Source organism: Sapajus apella, unplaced genomic scaffold (assembly GCF_009761245.1).
Source record: "Sapajus apella isolate SASKATOON/1434 unplaced genomic scaffold, GSC_monkey_1.0 scaffold45, whole genome shotgun sequence".
Classification (NCBI taxonomy): domain Eukaryota; kingdom Metazoa; phylum Chordata; class Mammalia; order Primates; family Cebidae; genus Sapajus; species Sapajus apella.
This window is the reverse complement of record NW_022436985.1, coordinates 894,626-910,288: the sequence shown is the minus strand read 5'-3', so window position 1 is coordinate 910,288 and position 15,663 is coordinate 894,626.

Sequence of the window (15,663 nt, the reverse complement as noted above, 5' to 3'; positions counted from 1 at the left end):
GGTGAGAATTACCTGAGCTAATTCAGAACAGTGCCTGGCAGATAGCAGATATTCAATAAGTATTTATTTATTGAACAACAAATGTAAAATGTAAAGGTGTATTCTTGGCTGATAGTTAACACTCATTTTTTTTTTAATTGTTAAAAGCATTACTTTACGTCAGAAATATTGGCCTCATTTATAGATAGAAGCAAGCAAAAGCTGCCACTCTTCTTAAAAAACCCAGTCTTGGGTGGTGACTTCGTTGTGCATGTCAGGAATCACAGAATTTCAGAATGAGAAGCCACCTTTAAGGGGAGGATGTCAAATTGCCTAAATTAATGTACTTAAAATCAATTGGCATAATGATCAATTTGCCTAATGACACATTCATCTAAAATGTTCATTTATCAAATTTACAACTTTTCATCTCTGCTCAAGTAGTGTTAGCTTAGAGGCATTTTTATCAATTTTCACAGGGATTATTTTGTCTACTTCTGAGGGTTTCCAAGGTATTTCACCCAGTTAAGATTAAATGTTTAAAGTGTTATAAAAATACATTTAAGAAAAACACAAAACACCATATCTCAAAAATACTTAGCGTGGCATCTTATTATATATAAAATGCTACATGTATGACAGATTTTTATTGGAATATGATTATCAGGTTAATGTGTATTTCAGGGGACAGGACATTAGGAGAATTGATTTTAGGTGAACTGACCTTAAATCTTCTTAAGGGTTGGGGTGTGAAAGCAGCAGAATCAGTCTGTACTGGTGTCATTCTGCTGACTTTTCTCTGTGATTAAGTTCAGCTCTGTCACTATCTGCTGCCAGAGCTTTTGTGACTGCTTTCAACTTTAGATCCATGACAAATTTCCAGATTTGAAACTTGCTTGTCCTCCTTGCTTGACTTTAGAACAAAGTAGCAAGAGGTCTGTGTTTTGCATAGACTCGAAGAGGCCACAGAAACTCATTTGTCCTAATAACAATGGTACACATGATTTAATATAACAGCTTCTTTCCATTTTACCCAACTTTTCATAATGAATATCTTAAACCTCTCATCTCCTCTAATAAAAGGTATTTTTATTATCAGTTGTCCTTCAGAAAATAAAAAAAGATAATGAAGAGACAGAAGGTCAGGGAGTTTGCCTACAGAAGAAAAGTATGGGAGAATAGTTAAAAGGTATAGGAACTACTATTTCTATGCAGAGGAATCCTAGGATATATAAATATGGACTCACAGTAGTTCTTCTATAACAGTGGCAACATACAAAACTTTTTTTTTTTTTTGAGATCAGTTTTATTATCATTGATTCTAGCTCTTACGTGGAAGGGCCTATTCTCTTCTATTACTACTTTGCAAAATTCTTCTCTAATTGTACAAGTACTGAAAAGGTAAGGAGTTTTTGTTCAAATAAAAATGTTTAAATCTTCCTCAAGATACCTGCTAGTTCTCAGGGTTTGTTTAAAGTTCTGTCTGTCTCGGTAATGATGTGAGTGGGTCCGTCACATCATGTTGTAACTAGTAGTGTGGAAACTGACATCTGCCTACCAGTAATGGCGGTCATACCTCACTGCTACTCCAACTGCTCACAGTCCGGTTCAGCCTGCCACCCTGAGCTCCAGCCAGCTGTCAGGACTGTCACAGCTGCCATCTTATTTACTGCCATAAGCTTTCTTGGCATTGTGGACCCAGACACTGCTGAGATGGCGCCTGTCATTGGCTGTAAAAGGCACAGGGACGAAAGACTCTGAGAAACCCTGGGAAGGTGCAACATGTTCAAACCACCTGACAGTGGAACCAGTCAGTGCTGAAGTCTCTGAGGTTGTTCTTTGTTGACTGATAAGATTGGACAAGGCACAGTAGGCCCTCCCGAACTCCTATTCAGAGCTGTTTTAATTGAATGTGTCACTGACAAGGGACAGTCACTTGGGCTGTGGCATCTATTCCAAATGAAACAATTGTTTTAAAGTAATTGGTCTGACAAGAAGCCTGGCAGACATTGAGGATAAGATGCATGCATTTCTATGAGGAGAGACAGGTGTGTCTACAAGAAGAGACAGAAACATGTTCCCTGTAATTGCCGCGGCTAAGCTTTTAAACTTTTCCCCTTACTTCTCATGAAAGAAGTCTTTTAAAAGCCTCTGATGTAAGTAAACATTGAACAGTTCTAGAGACACTGTTTTGCTTTTCCTGTCTTTTACATATGTAAGAGGCTCTTTTTCCACTTGTTAAAATTATCTAGCCACGACAATTTACTATAAATTTAATAGGAAAAAAGTGAAAAGGGTTAGTTTGTTTCTGAACTTCTTGGCCATCTCACTGTTAGCAACTCCTAATACAAGGACTGCAATTATGCATTGGAAGACAGAAGGTCAATTACATCAGCTAGTTAGTGCGTATTGAACCAAATTTCCCCACTATGTAAGTGGCTCATTGGGAGAGTGACTGAGTCTGCAAGATCCAAAAGCGTCTACGCATGTGGTACTTAGCCATATAACACACGTGCACAGTAGGATATACAGCACATTAGAAAAAGAGAATAAATGACAAATTCTAACTCACGATCATTTTAATATACTCTAGACAATATCATGTCCCCATTATGATCATCATTTTAATAACAATATTATTTAATATTATTTAACATTTTAATATTTATAAACTACATATATTAATAATATTTAATATTTACAAACTACATGTATCACTCATTTGATCCTCACGATATATAAGGTAGGAATTATTCTTACACATTTTATATACAGAAGAAATTAAGCCCACCTACACGACTATGCTTTCCAGGTGAACTGGAAAGCAATGTTTTGACTTCAAGTTATCATTTTTTCCATACGTCACAATGACTGACTTCGTCTTTGACCCTCATAATTTTGCCATATTGAATATGCTAAAAAGTTTAGTAAAAACTTTACAGCTAGGTATGATTTCTTCCTTTGAAGAAAACTTTACAGCTAGGTATGATTTCTTCCTCTGAAATCATACCTAGTTGTTAAGTTTTTACTAAAATATGTAAAAGGGAGGAGAGAGAATTGATTATCCTTCCTCTAATACTTTCCTCTGTGAACCGGAGTTTCCACTATGAGTTACCACGTCCGTATAGTGAAGCAACTGCAGTGGTTGAACACACATGTTCTACAATGTTCTATAGGGATGTCACGCAGGCTTGAAACTCAACTTTTAGGCTGGGCATGGTGGCTCACACCTATAATCCTAGCACTTTAGGAGGCTGAGGTGTTCGGATCACCTGAGGTCAGCAGTTCGAGACCAGCCTGACCAACATGGAGAAACCCCGTCTCTACTAAAAATATAAAAAGTTAGCTGGGCATGGTGGCACATGCCTGTTATCCCAGCTACTTGGGAGGCTGAGGCAGGAGAATGGCTTGAACCTGGGAGGCATAGGTTGCGCTGAGCCGAGATCACACCATTGCACTCCAGCCTAGGCAACAAGAATAAAACTCTGTCTCAAAAAAAAAAAAAAAAGAAAGAAACTCAACTCTTGACATCTGATAGCTGTGTGAACTTAGAAAAGTTACTTCTCATCTTTTTGTTTCTTCAGCTATAAAAAGAGGATTCATTAATGAATTCATTCATACATACCTTCATTCAGCAAGCATTACATATTCATAATACTCAGGACACCACCCTTAGCCCTATGTATATAACAGGGAACAATAATACCGAGTTATATTACCTATGAAGACCGTCAGTTAATGAATAAATAATAGATATATCAATTGGGTAGCAATACTTGCAATGAAAGAGGAACCTGATTGGAGGATAGTGATGGTGGAGTAGGGAGAATAGTACTATTTTAGATCAAATGGCTAAAGAAAGGTGTATTTTCAGAGATGACATTTGAACATTTGAAACTGTGGGAGGAAATCATGTGAAGATAATAAAAAAGGAAAAAACAAGCAGAAGATCCCTGAAGCAGAAACATGCCTTTGAATGCTCAAGGAGGAACAAAGAGGTGTACTGAGAGAAGAATAAGAGAAGTTGAGGAAACTGGTAGGCAATAGGTTACCAAAGTAACCAGTTGTCAATTCAGGTAGGGCATTGGTGGTCTTCATAAGAACTTCCAATTGGGGTCTAAGTGTGATGGAATCAATTGGCATCTTTGATGTATGGTAAATGTCACTCTAACTATTATAGGAAGAGTAGGCTATAGGAAAACAAAGCAAGAATGGGGAAACCAGTCAGAAGGCAGTTTCCAATAATCCTAAAGAGAGATGATAGTGGCTTGGATGAGGGTTGCTGTCATGGAGGCAGTAAGGAGTAATCATGTCCTTTGCTGATGAATTGGATGTAGAGTGGGAGAGAAAGATTAAAGACCATGGCATTTGGCCATTGCGTAAAAGGTGGACCCAGTTACTAAGCTAGGAGATATTAGAGATGAACAGGTGTAGGATAATTAAAAGTACCTACCTAATAGGTTTAGTGTGAAAATGAAAGTATTCACTATGGAGCCTGGTCTATAGCAATCTTTCAGTAAACCTTAAGTATTGTTATGGTTATCATCATCATTATAATTAAGTCCCATAAATATTATTTCCTAAACAGGTCTCAGATGCATGCTTTCTTCTCCATGATCATTGTTGTGCCTTGGTTCAAGCCCTCAGTATCTTTTACTTGGATTATTGCAATGGCCACCTGAGTTTCCTGCCTCTAATATAGACTACATTTAATCTATTTTCTTTGCCATGGACAGAATTATCTTTCTAACATGTAAACCTGATTATGTTTCTTCCTAGCTTAAACACTTCAGTGGCTCTCCATAGCCTATAGAATAAAGCTGTGACTACTTAATGATCTGGTCGTTGACCATCAGCATTACCCTCCTGTTTTCTTCAAGTTTCAATAATATCAAAATGTCTGTGGTTCTGCTAACATTGTAGATGTTGCATGCCTCCCTGCCTTTATGTATGTTATTTACTTTTCCTGGAATACACTTTTAGTCTCAGTGACCTTGTAAAATTTAATTCTTCAGTTTAAATCCTAATTAGGAATTACCTTTTCCATTTAAGCATTTTGTAAACTCTCTCAGAGAGAGTGGCATCCCCACATTGTTCCACTTCTAGACTAGTGAAGAAAAACTACTCTAGATGTCAGAGATGACTGAAGCATTAGTGCACCTGCTGCATAACATAATATCACATTATATATTTTTCATTATATCACAGCTGCTTAAGATGGTTTTAGTGTATATTAGTCCATTTTCACACTGCTATAAAGAATTACCTGAGATTGGGAAATTCATAGATAAAAGAGTTTTAATTAGCTCAGTGCTTTCATGCTTAACAGGAACCATGACTGAGAGACCTCAGGAAATTTACAATCATAGTGGCAGGCAGAGGGCAGCACATGTATCTTCACATGGCAACAGGAGAGAGACAGAGAGAGAGATAAGGAGGAAGTGCCACACACTTTCAAACAACCAGATCTGGTGGGTGAGAACTTACTCTGTATCACAAGAATGGCAACGGGGAAGTCTGCCCCCATTATTCAATCACTTCTCATCAGCTCCCTCCCCCAACACATGGGGATTTTGATTAGAGATGAGATTTGGGTGGGGACACAAAGCCAAACCATATCATAGCGTTTTGACTGAACTTCTTTAGTTTATTATGAATTTTTCAATGATGCAATGACTATTGACAGAAGTGAGTTATGCCATACTTGAAAATATATGCTGGGTACAGTGTCTGATGCCTGTAATCCTTGTACTTTGGGAGGCCAAGGCAAGAAGATTGCTTGAACTCAGGAGTTTGAGACCAGCCTGGGCAACATGATGAAACCTTGTCTCTATGAAAAGCAAAATTAAATAAAAATTAGCCAGGCATGGTGATGTGCACCTGTAGTCCCAGCTACTTGGGAGTCTGAGTGGGGAGGATCACTTGACCTCAGGAAGCCGAGGCTGCAGTGAGCTAAGATCATAGCACTGTATTCCAGCCTGGGCAACAGAGTAAGACGCTGTCTCAAAAGATCTTCAAAAATGAAATAAAAGTGACTGTGGAAACAAGACTTTCCTTTGCCTGGAATAATTACTGCATTCCATTATATCTTTTTAATACCCTGTGTATTTTTTATCAAAACACCAGGGGTTTGGTCTAGGACCTGTGGCTTGCCACAGAAAGCCAATCACTGAGACGAGTATTCCCAAGAAAGAAGGCTTTATTCAGGAGCTTAGCTGAGGAGATGGGAAATCAGTATCAAATCCATCTCCTCAACCAATCAAAATTATGAGTTTATGTAGAAGAGAAGAAATGTGACTATGTGTGGGAAAACACAGGTTAAAGACGGGTAAGGAAGAGGACTTAGTCAACTGGAAAAAAGTTAGGTCAGTTAGGTAATCATGACAGGTAAGGTGTCCGGCATCTCCTTGTCCAGATGTGGTGATCTGGTAAGTCTCATTTCTTTGATTTTTGGCTTCTGAGAAAGGAATTCAGATAAGACAAATGTAACTTTCTCATGTTTTAAGACAGGGAAAGCCAATTTCTATGTTTATTCAAAATAAAGCATAAACATCAGTTCTATAGGACAATTGTGCCAGTTCATAATCTATTCTTTTCTCTCATTACTACCCCAAACTATTCATACCAAACTAGCCTCATTGTATATATTTCTATATCATTTATGCCATGGAGCTTTCATATTTTGACTATTTTGAACATTCTTTCCTGTCTTCTGAGACTGTAGGACAAACATAGGCAATGTATAAATGATCTCTTTCATGAAATCTTTACCACTTGCTCTGATTTGAATTAATATCTCCCTTACCTGAGGTTATAACATTATCTATAACATTTGCTTTGGTTTATAAATATACAATGTATCATATTATTTTAGTACTATTTCATTTGTGCATTTGCTATTTCTCTAAAAGTTTTTGATATCCTCATTTGAAAATACCATCACATATCTCTACTGAATCTCTGAAAGCCATGACACAGTTTGACCTTAGTACAGGTGTTCAATAATAGCATACTGAAGTGAAAAGAAAAAGGTATAACATGATGATCAAACCAATAATTATAATCACTCTAAGCTTACATTGATGGACTCTTGCATGATCCCAGGTAGAATATCTTTTTGAGGACCTCAAGGCAAAGGGTAATCAACACCTACTTTTCTTTCATCTATAATCATATCAGAAAAATGAACTAAATTAACTCAATATTTGATAATTCTTTTTAGAGTTAGAAAAAGAATTTATAGTTGCAAAATGAAAGCAAAATTAATTTTACCTTTAATATTTTAAGGATAACCCAGAGGTGATGTCTTAAAGGTAATGCAGGAATGAGGAAACAATATTCTCAAATTTTCCAATTTCTTTTTATAAGGAAAATAGACCCCATGTGAAAATAGTTGGCTAATTTTTTTTAAAGTCCTACACGAACTAACATCTTGAGGGCCAAAAACAAATGGACCGGAAACCTAGAGAACCACCTCTGTTCTCCAGAAACTATCAGAGAAATAAATAATTAAGTTCCCCAGGATTTAGGGCATTCCAGGCCCCAGTAAAAATGACGTTATTAAGGTAGATTCAGTGTTTTATTTAACTGCATTCCATTCTTTATTTTTAGTTCTGAAACAAAAAGTTTTGAATGAGCTGTTTTAAAGTATTTTCTCCATTTGACATATAATAAAAAAGTGAAATAAAACATACCATTATAGTACACAGACAAAATACTGTTTCTATAATCATATGAAATCTAGTGTACAGATTCCTCATTAGACAATTTCACAATGATCAGACAGACCCACTGTCTATTACTTCTTTGTCAAAGTAACTTTACAGATGAAAGTCCAGAACAAAGGGCATTTGAAATGAATTAAAAACTGTCACAGCTGTGCTAAGCAACCTCCAAAGACATACAACAAATTTTATACCCCTTCATGGTATTTTTTTTCCCCAGGATAACCATTGCCAAGTGGTCAGCCTGTCAGAACAGAGTCCAATTAAAATTATATATTATTGCTAGTTTTCTCTTCTCTGATGTCAATAGTAGAGATTCTTCAGATAGCCCTGTTATATCCACTCCTGGGTATTTTAATTTCCTGACAAATCTATCATCTATAATTTACCATCAGGAGTAGTCAGTCTCTGAGCATTGATAAAATAGTACAAATCCTAGTACTTCCCTTAGCACTGTGACAAAGAGACAATCTTTACAGATCTCACTGTGGCTCTATATTCTTATAATCTTAATGTTCGTGTATCTGAATACTGCAGAATTAAAATTCATTCATAGGTTCAAAAAACTTATGAAGGAATATATAAATATATGCTCTCTTAGAAAAATATTTTCAAGTCTTCAGGGTCTCCATGGCTTCTCAAATTCTCATTATGTTGTTATAAATCTTTTATACATATTTTGACTACATAAACAAAAGATTTTTACTTACACAGAAAACTCATACTCACATTTTCCTTGAGAGCACACCAAGAATGTGCAGAGATAGTTTGAAGAGGAAAAATTTCTAACAGAAGTCAAAGCCACACATTTTAACCATTAGGAATTTGCTGAATTTGAAATGAGTATGTATTCAATTAAGCATAATGTAGTATATTTCCTTGGAATGAACAGAAAAACTTAGAATTGGAGTGAAGCAAGAGTTTCATTCTTTTCAGTTATTAACAGCTTGTTATTTGACTAATCATAATGGAGGCTAGCAAATTACTCTAATTTATTTACATAGACTAAACTGCATTAATAATAAAAATACTCTCAAAGTATCGTGAGCAGCTATTTAGTTTGCTTTTCAATAGTTATAAGCTTCTTTATAAGGGATTGATAAGTGGAGTCACTTAAATGTAAGAAGTGCTGAGACCTCAGCAACACAAAGCAATGTGCGTACTGAGTGTTCTGAGCTGAATTTTGCCACCTTAAAATTCCCGTTGATGCTCTAACACCCAGTACCTCGGAATGTGACTGTATTTGGAAATAGGGATTTTAAAGAGTTACATTAAAATTAAGTCATTAGGATGGGCCCTAATACAAATTGAAGAGTGTCCTTTTAAGAAAAGTAGATGAGGGCACAAAAAGAGACACCAGGGAATTATGCACACAGAAGAAAGACTATGAGAGGAAATAGTGAAAAAAAAGGCAGCCATCTGCAAGCCAAGGAGAGGGGCTGCAGAAGAAACCAAACCCGCAGACACCTTGATCTAGGGCTTCCAGCTTCCAGAACTGTGAGGAAATAAATGTTTGTTGTTTAAGTCACCCAGTCTGTGGCATTTTGTTATGGAAACCCTACCAAGTTAACATCCTAGAAAGCTGAAGACCCATTAGAAATCAGTGTAATGGGGCTGGGTGCACTGGCTCATGCCTGTAATCCCAGGGGTAAGGTGGGTTCAACTGGGGAGGCTGAGGCAGGTGGATCGGTTGAGGTCAGGAGTTTGAGACTAACCTAGCCAATAGGGCAAAACCCTGTCTCTACTAAAAATACAAAAATTAGCTGGGTGTAATGACAAGCACCTGTAATTTCAGCTACTTGGGAGGTTGAGGCAGGAGAATCACTTGAACCTGGGAGGTGGAGGTTGCAGTGAGCTGAGATTACACCACTGTATTCCAGCCTGGCCAACAGAGTGAGACTCTATGTCAAAAAAAAAAAAAAGGAAAGAAGAAAGAGAGAGAGAGAGAGAGAGAGAGAGAGAGAGAGAGAGAGAGAAGAAAGAAAAAAAGAAAAGAAAAGAAATGCAATGACACCCCAAATAATGGAACTGAGGAAGTAATATTTCTTGTAGACGTTTCCTTCACTCCATACAAATAACCAGGAATAACGAAAATAATCAGTGAATAACGAAAACTGGGTGCTCCTAAGGAGCAGAAGCTGTGGTGGTCTTTCAATCCTTACATAGTATAATTATTCTGATATGCTGTCTTTGTTGAGGCTTTAAATCCCTTCTTTTCTGCCTGCTATGAGAATTTGGGTATTTCTGTTTCATTTTGTGCTGTCCTTTGATTTTTTTTTCCATATTCTAAAGCACATTCTAGAAGTGTGTTGCTGAGATCTGTGTTAGGATGTTAAGTCCTTTATCCCGTCGCAGGGAGCTCATTTGAATAACTTGTCCAACTTCATATTCTTCTCTTTCATTGAGATATTGCCCTCAAAACCTAATTATGTCAGTACCCTCCCAGTTCCTACTGGCTAATGTTGCACAGCTTCTACATTTTCTTGGGAGTGTAGTTATTTTTTCTCCACGGAAAGGCACAGCTAGATTCCCTAGCTAGATTATATTAGGGCTAAGCCCTAATTATTGCCTTAGTGTCCAGGAATGGATGATTGACAGGTAGGAGTGAGGGCACTATGTCATGTTTTCTTGCAGATAGAAGCTACTGCATCTTCCTCAAACCAAGGGAAATAGTAACCCTTAATAAGAAGGAGTGAGCCAGTTTGCCAGGCTCAGAGAAATTAGGAACATTTGAGAATTCATTATTTGAGTGCCTCAACATGGATGTGCCATTACATGACTCTGGGCCCTGATCTTTGTATAGTAGCCTTGACTAGGCATTTTGTGGAGCTCTGCTAGAGTTATGATAAAGTTCTAGCCTCGGTCTGCAGATTTCTGTTTCCAAGGTTGAGGAAATGAGATCCTCTTTGTATTCTAGCAGGAAGACCCTTAGCTTTCACACTTAGTTTTCATTCCCAGTTAATCCTTTTTTTTTTTTTTTTTTTTTTTTTTGAGATGGAGTCTCACTCTGTCACCTAGGCTGGAGTGCAGTGGCACAATCTAGGCCCACTGCAACCTCCATCTCCCAGGTTCAAAGGATTCTCCTGCCTCAGCCTCCCAAGCAGTTGGGACTACAGGTGCGTGCCACCACACCCAGTAAATTTTTTTGTATTTTTAGTAGAGACAGGATTTGACCATGTTGACCAGGATGGTCTCCATCTGTTGACCTTGTGATCTGCATACCTCAGCCTCCCAAAGTGCTGGGATTACAGGCACGAGCCACTGTGCCCAGCCAATCCTCATAGTCTTTTGTTATCTTTTTCCAAGGCATCAACTGTACCTAGCTACAGACATACAATTCCATTATTTTTTAGTTAATATTTCTTCATTGTTCCAAATACCTGAAACACTGGCCCCATTAATACAATCTCTTCCACAGTCATATCATCCTAGATCACCACTACTGATCATTTTAAGGGTGGCATTTGCCACCTTCTGCCAGCAACTATGTGTGCTCCACCCATCACCAGTGATGGACATCCTTCATGCTACAGAGCCAGAGATTGATCAGCTCCTGAGTCTCATGTCAGCATCTGTTTTCTCACAAGATATTTATAACTACTCATAGAACCAAATGCTGTAGGTTGGATTCTTCTGGAAGAAGATTCTGAGATGGAGATCAACATTCAGAATATGAATTGGGGAGTGATCTTGGAATCAACACCAGGTACAAGAAAAGGAAGGAGGCAGAATTGAGCAAGGGAGATATTATATTGTTATGCAGTCTACACAGACCTAGCTAATCTATTGGGGAGCTCTGAAACTGGAATAACCCTTTATATTTGACTATCTTTTGGCAAGGAGGCCAGACCTGTACACCCATGTATCAATCAGTCGTGGAGTGTAGTCTGCCCCTGAGAAAGGACAGTTCTCTCTAGCTGAGCAAAATTTCTGGAGAGGTTTTAGGGATAAGTGATGTAAGTCAGCACTACTCCCAGTAGCTGCGGAAATATACCTTTCAGTCCTAAAGAGGTATCTGGGAAATGCATCACAGCAGTCACTAGTGAGGAGATGTTTAAAAGTAAGGAAGGTTTTATGTACTCATTCTGGATAAAAGCCTCTTCCTTTCTCTACCATTATTCACTTCGTATAATTACAAAATTTATTCAATGTAACAATTTGATATATCATATAAAAAGCATAGAATTTATTGAAATTGTGAGAACACAACTCGATCAATACTGATTCCTTAGCAATGTAGTACAGACTATATAAGATTGAGATTTTCATATGACAAAACAATTTTAAGTGTATCAGAAACTTGTAAGTTTAAAATTTTAGGTAGACATATCTAAAATAAAAGATGAATGAAAAGCAAAATTGTAGAACATTTTTAGAAGACTGTACAGGAAGAGAACAAACAAAATATCTATACAGAAGAATAGATCATTCTGAGTTGTCCATCACACAGAAGTTTTGGAGTGAATAAAGCTGAATGCTATTGAAAATACAGATTTTTATTTTGCAGTAGATATCATTCTTATCAATCATATGGGATTCTTGTTATAAACTGATACCTTTTTCTACTCTAAATCTATTGGGTCAGACACTGTAGTCAGGTTTCCCCACAAACAACCTCTGAGAAAAGTATTTGAGTGCCAGTTGTATATTTGCAAGGTGATACTATGAAGGTCTGGAAATGGCCAAGGAGTGACACATTTGTGAGGTGATCCTAGGAATGTCAGAGAGCAGAGAGATGAAACAGGGAAGGAGAGGAAGAGAATAAGTTGTGTATTATTGAGCAGGTTACCCCTCTGGGTAGCTGAGTATGAATACTGTTGGGCTATTCTGGAACCATGTAAAGTATATATCATATTTATCCCACCCAAGGGGTGAGGAGACTCCAGCACCCATTAGTCACTAGTGGAGGGCTGTTCCCACGAGCAGTAATGCCCCTAGCACTTCTGGTCTCACCTGCATGGCAGAAAAGAGCCCCCAGGTAGAGAGTGGCACTTGTTTATAGTGGGGAGCTGTAGACATGGGCTAGAAAGTTAGTGCAGAATGGTACAGATTGTGGACTGACAGTGTCTTCTTGAAAGAATTTCCAGAAAAGGAACCTAGAATTAGTATTTTAAATGTATTCTTTAAGTAATTTCTGTGATTACGTAAGTTCAGACAACACTGCTCTAATACATGCTAATGGAAAACAGCAGGAATGTTAGAAAATGGCCAAGATAATAATATTACCATAATTGGGAAAGTAGTATTATTGAAGGTTGGAAGGGCTAAGTGATATAAGAAGAATGACCACACAAAAACAGTCTAAGGAATTCAATAACTATTCAATTAGATAACACTTCAATGATGCATTTCAATAATCTGCTTACTTAAGGATGCTGTCATTATTATTTACTTATTTCATTAGTTTAAAAGGATGTGTTAAAATGTTAAACCTATTATCTATTAAGTGTTTAAGTTCCTGGCATTTTGTTCAATATGATTTGAATAGAAAAATACTTTAAGTAAAAAATAATTAAATTGAAGATCATCTGAAGGAATGAAGCACAACTTCCAGATGTGGTCTGTATTCTCCTTCGATATTTATAATGAATTTAGTAGCCACATTTGAGGAATCATGGTGATAACTATTTAAGCCTCAATATGTGGGCTCATCAACAATGGGAACACATTGACTTTTTCAGATATTTTAGAACTGTGTTCAATTGAATATCTAAATTATTGTAGTGCTACTCATAATGATGAATATTAAAGCCAAGTTGAAACAAAAATAAATTTAGGGAGGGATCAAATTATGGATTGTATATCAGTCTGAAAAACATTAAAAAGTCATTAGTATTCATTTTTCTAGCTGTGTTTTCTTAGGATATTTCTTAGGCTATCTAGTTTTCATTTTGAGACTGAGAATGGCAGCTGGAAAAGCTGAGCAGGAAACAAATCACGCAGGGCCTTATAAGTCAGAGTAAAATATTTGATTTTACTCTAAATACATTTTATTCTAAGCTATTACATGATTTTTGCAAAAGTAGTTTATACCTTTAAAAATTAGTCTAAAATATTAGAGGTATAAGAGAAACAATTTTTTTTTCTTCTGTCCATCTTAGTTCTCAGCTGGGCCCCTGTAACAAAAGACAAGTTAACGAGAGGATAACAAACATGTTTACTGACATGTGTATTGCACATGTAACACAAGAAAAATGAGTAACTCAAAGAGATGACTTAGAACTCCAGCTACATAGCATCTTCAAAAAGAACAAAAACTTTGTAGAAAAATGACGGGACAGAGAATGCAGTTTTCAGTCTCCAAGGGTAGCAAATTGTGGGAAGGTAATTACAAGAGAAAACTAATAAAAGTTTGTTTGCACATTCTTCTGGTGCCATCTCTGGATTGATAAAAGTCTAGAGTCATTTCCAGTAAAGGAGAATTTATATCCTGCCGGTAGCAGAAAAGGGGAAGAGTAGAGAGCACTTTTCCTGAGTTTTCTGTTTCTTAAGTGCGTTTAGCTCAAAATAATTCTTATGCCAAAAAGGCATATCTTGGGATGGCATATTCTGGTCATGATATTTTGAGGTGGCACATTTTGATCTCCAACAGAGGCAAGCAAAGGTAAACACTTAGGAGAGTATTGCAGTAATCCAGATAATAACACAAAGGAACTTCATTAGGGAATATAAATTGATGAAGCAGAATGGATATATTTGAAATAAATGCTTCAGATGGATTAATAAATTCAACTGGTGAATAGAATATTGGTTATTTAGTATTAACAATTAGTGAGTGCTTGGTTATTTAGTAAGTATTAACAATTTCTTCTATAACCATTACTCAAGAATAAAGACAAAGTAAAGATATTTTCCAATTAACAAACTGTGAATTTACTACAAACAAAATTGCTAACGCATGTTCTAAAAGCTCCACCTTAGGAAAATAAAAATTTAACCTCAAAAGCTAAGCTGAGATATGAGAAGGAATAAAATAAAATAAAAACAACTTTGGCTAGCATGCAGTAAATATTTGCTTCATAAAACGATGACAAAATACAACTATTCTATAAAATTAGAATGACAAAATGGAATTTAAATACAGAAAAATAAAATAATGAAAGATATAAGAGGATGAGCAAGGTTAAAGCTTTCTGTTTCTTGTATTGCTCAATAAGAAAGTTGAGATATGGATTCATTTCAGACTTTGTTATATAGGCAACCTAAAAACATGAGTATACACTAAAAAATAGAACGAATTTCCAAACTGAAGAAACAAAGAATACATGGATAAAGAATAATAGCAAGGGAAAAGGAAGCTAGGAAGAATGGAGATAGATGGATAAAAATAAAGTAGAAAATAAAATGACATAATAAATACAAGTATGTTGATAATCACAGTAAGTATAAATAAATTACATTTACTAGTTGGAAATAAATAATTCATATTTTTAAACAATCCAGCTATATATATTTTTACAAGAGGCATGCCTAACTCATAAAGACAAAGAAAGCTAAAAAATAAAATCCAGAAAGGGTAAAATATACTAAGCATGTATTATGCAGAATGCAACTGACTTGGCTGTATAAAAATGAAACAAATGATGTTCTAAGATTTAAAAAAACTCTTATAAATAAAATGCTCTTGACATAATAAATATTGATTGATTCAGCATAAATATATAATTCTAAACATGCATGTGCCTAATTAAATAACTCCAAAATGTAGAAAACAAAAGTTAGAATTATCAGAAATCAGCATATCAGTTAATATTGTAACGTACAAAAAATAGTGAGAAGTATGCAGTTTTGGTTAATTTATGTTAACAACAAACTACCTCAAATCTTAGTGACTTAAAACAACATTAATTTTGTTCTTGAATATGCAATTTGAACAGGGCTCATCAGGAATGAGCTTGTCCCTGTCTATTCAGTATCGTGTAAAGTAACTCAAAGGCTGAAAGCTGTAAGCATCTGAAGG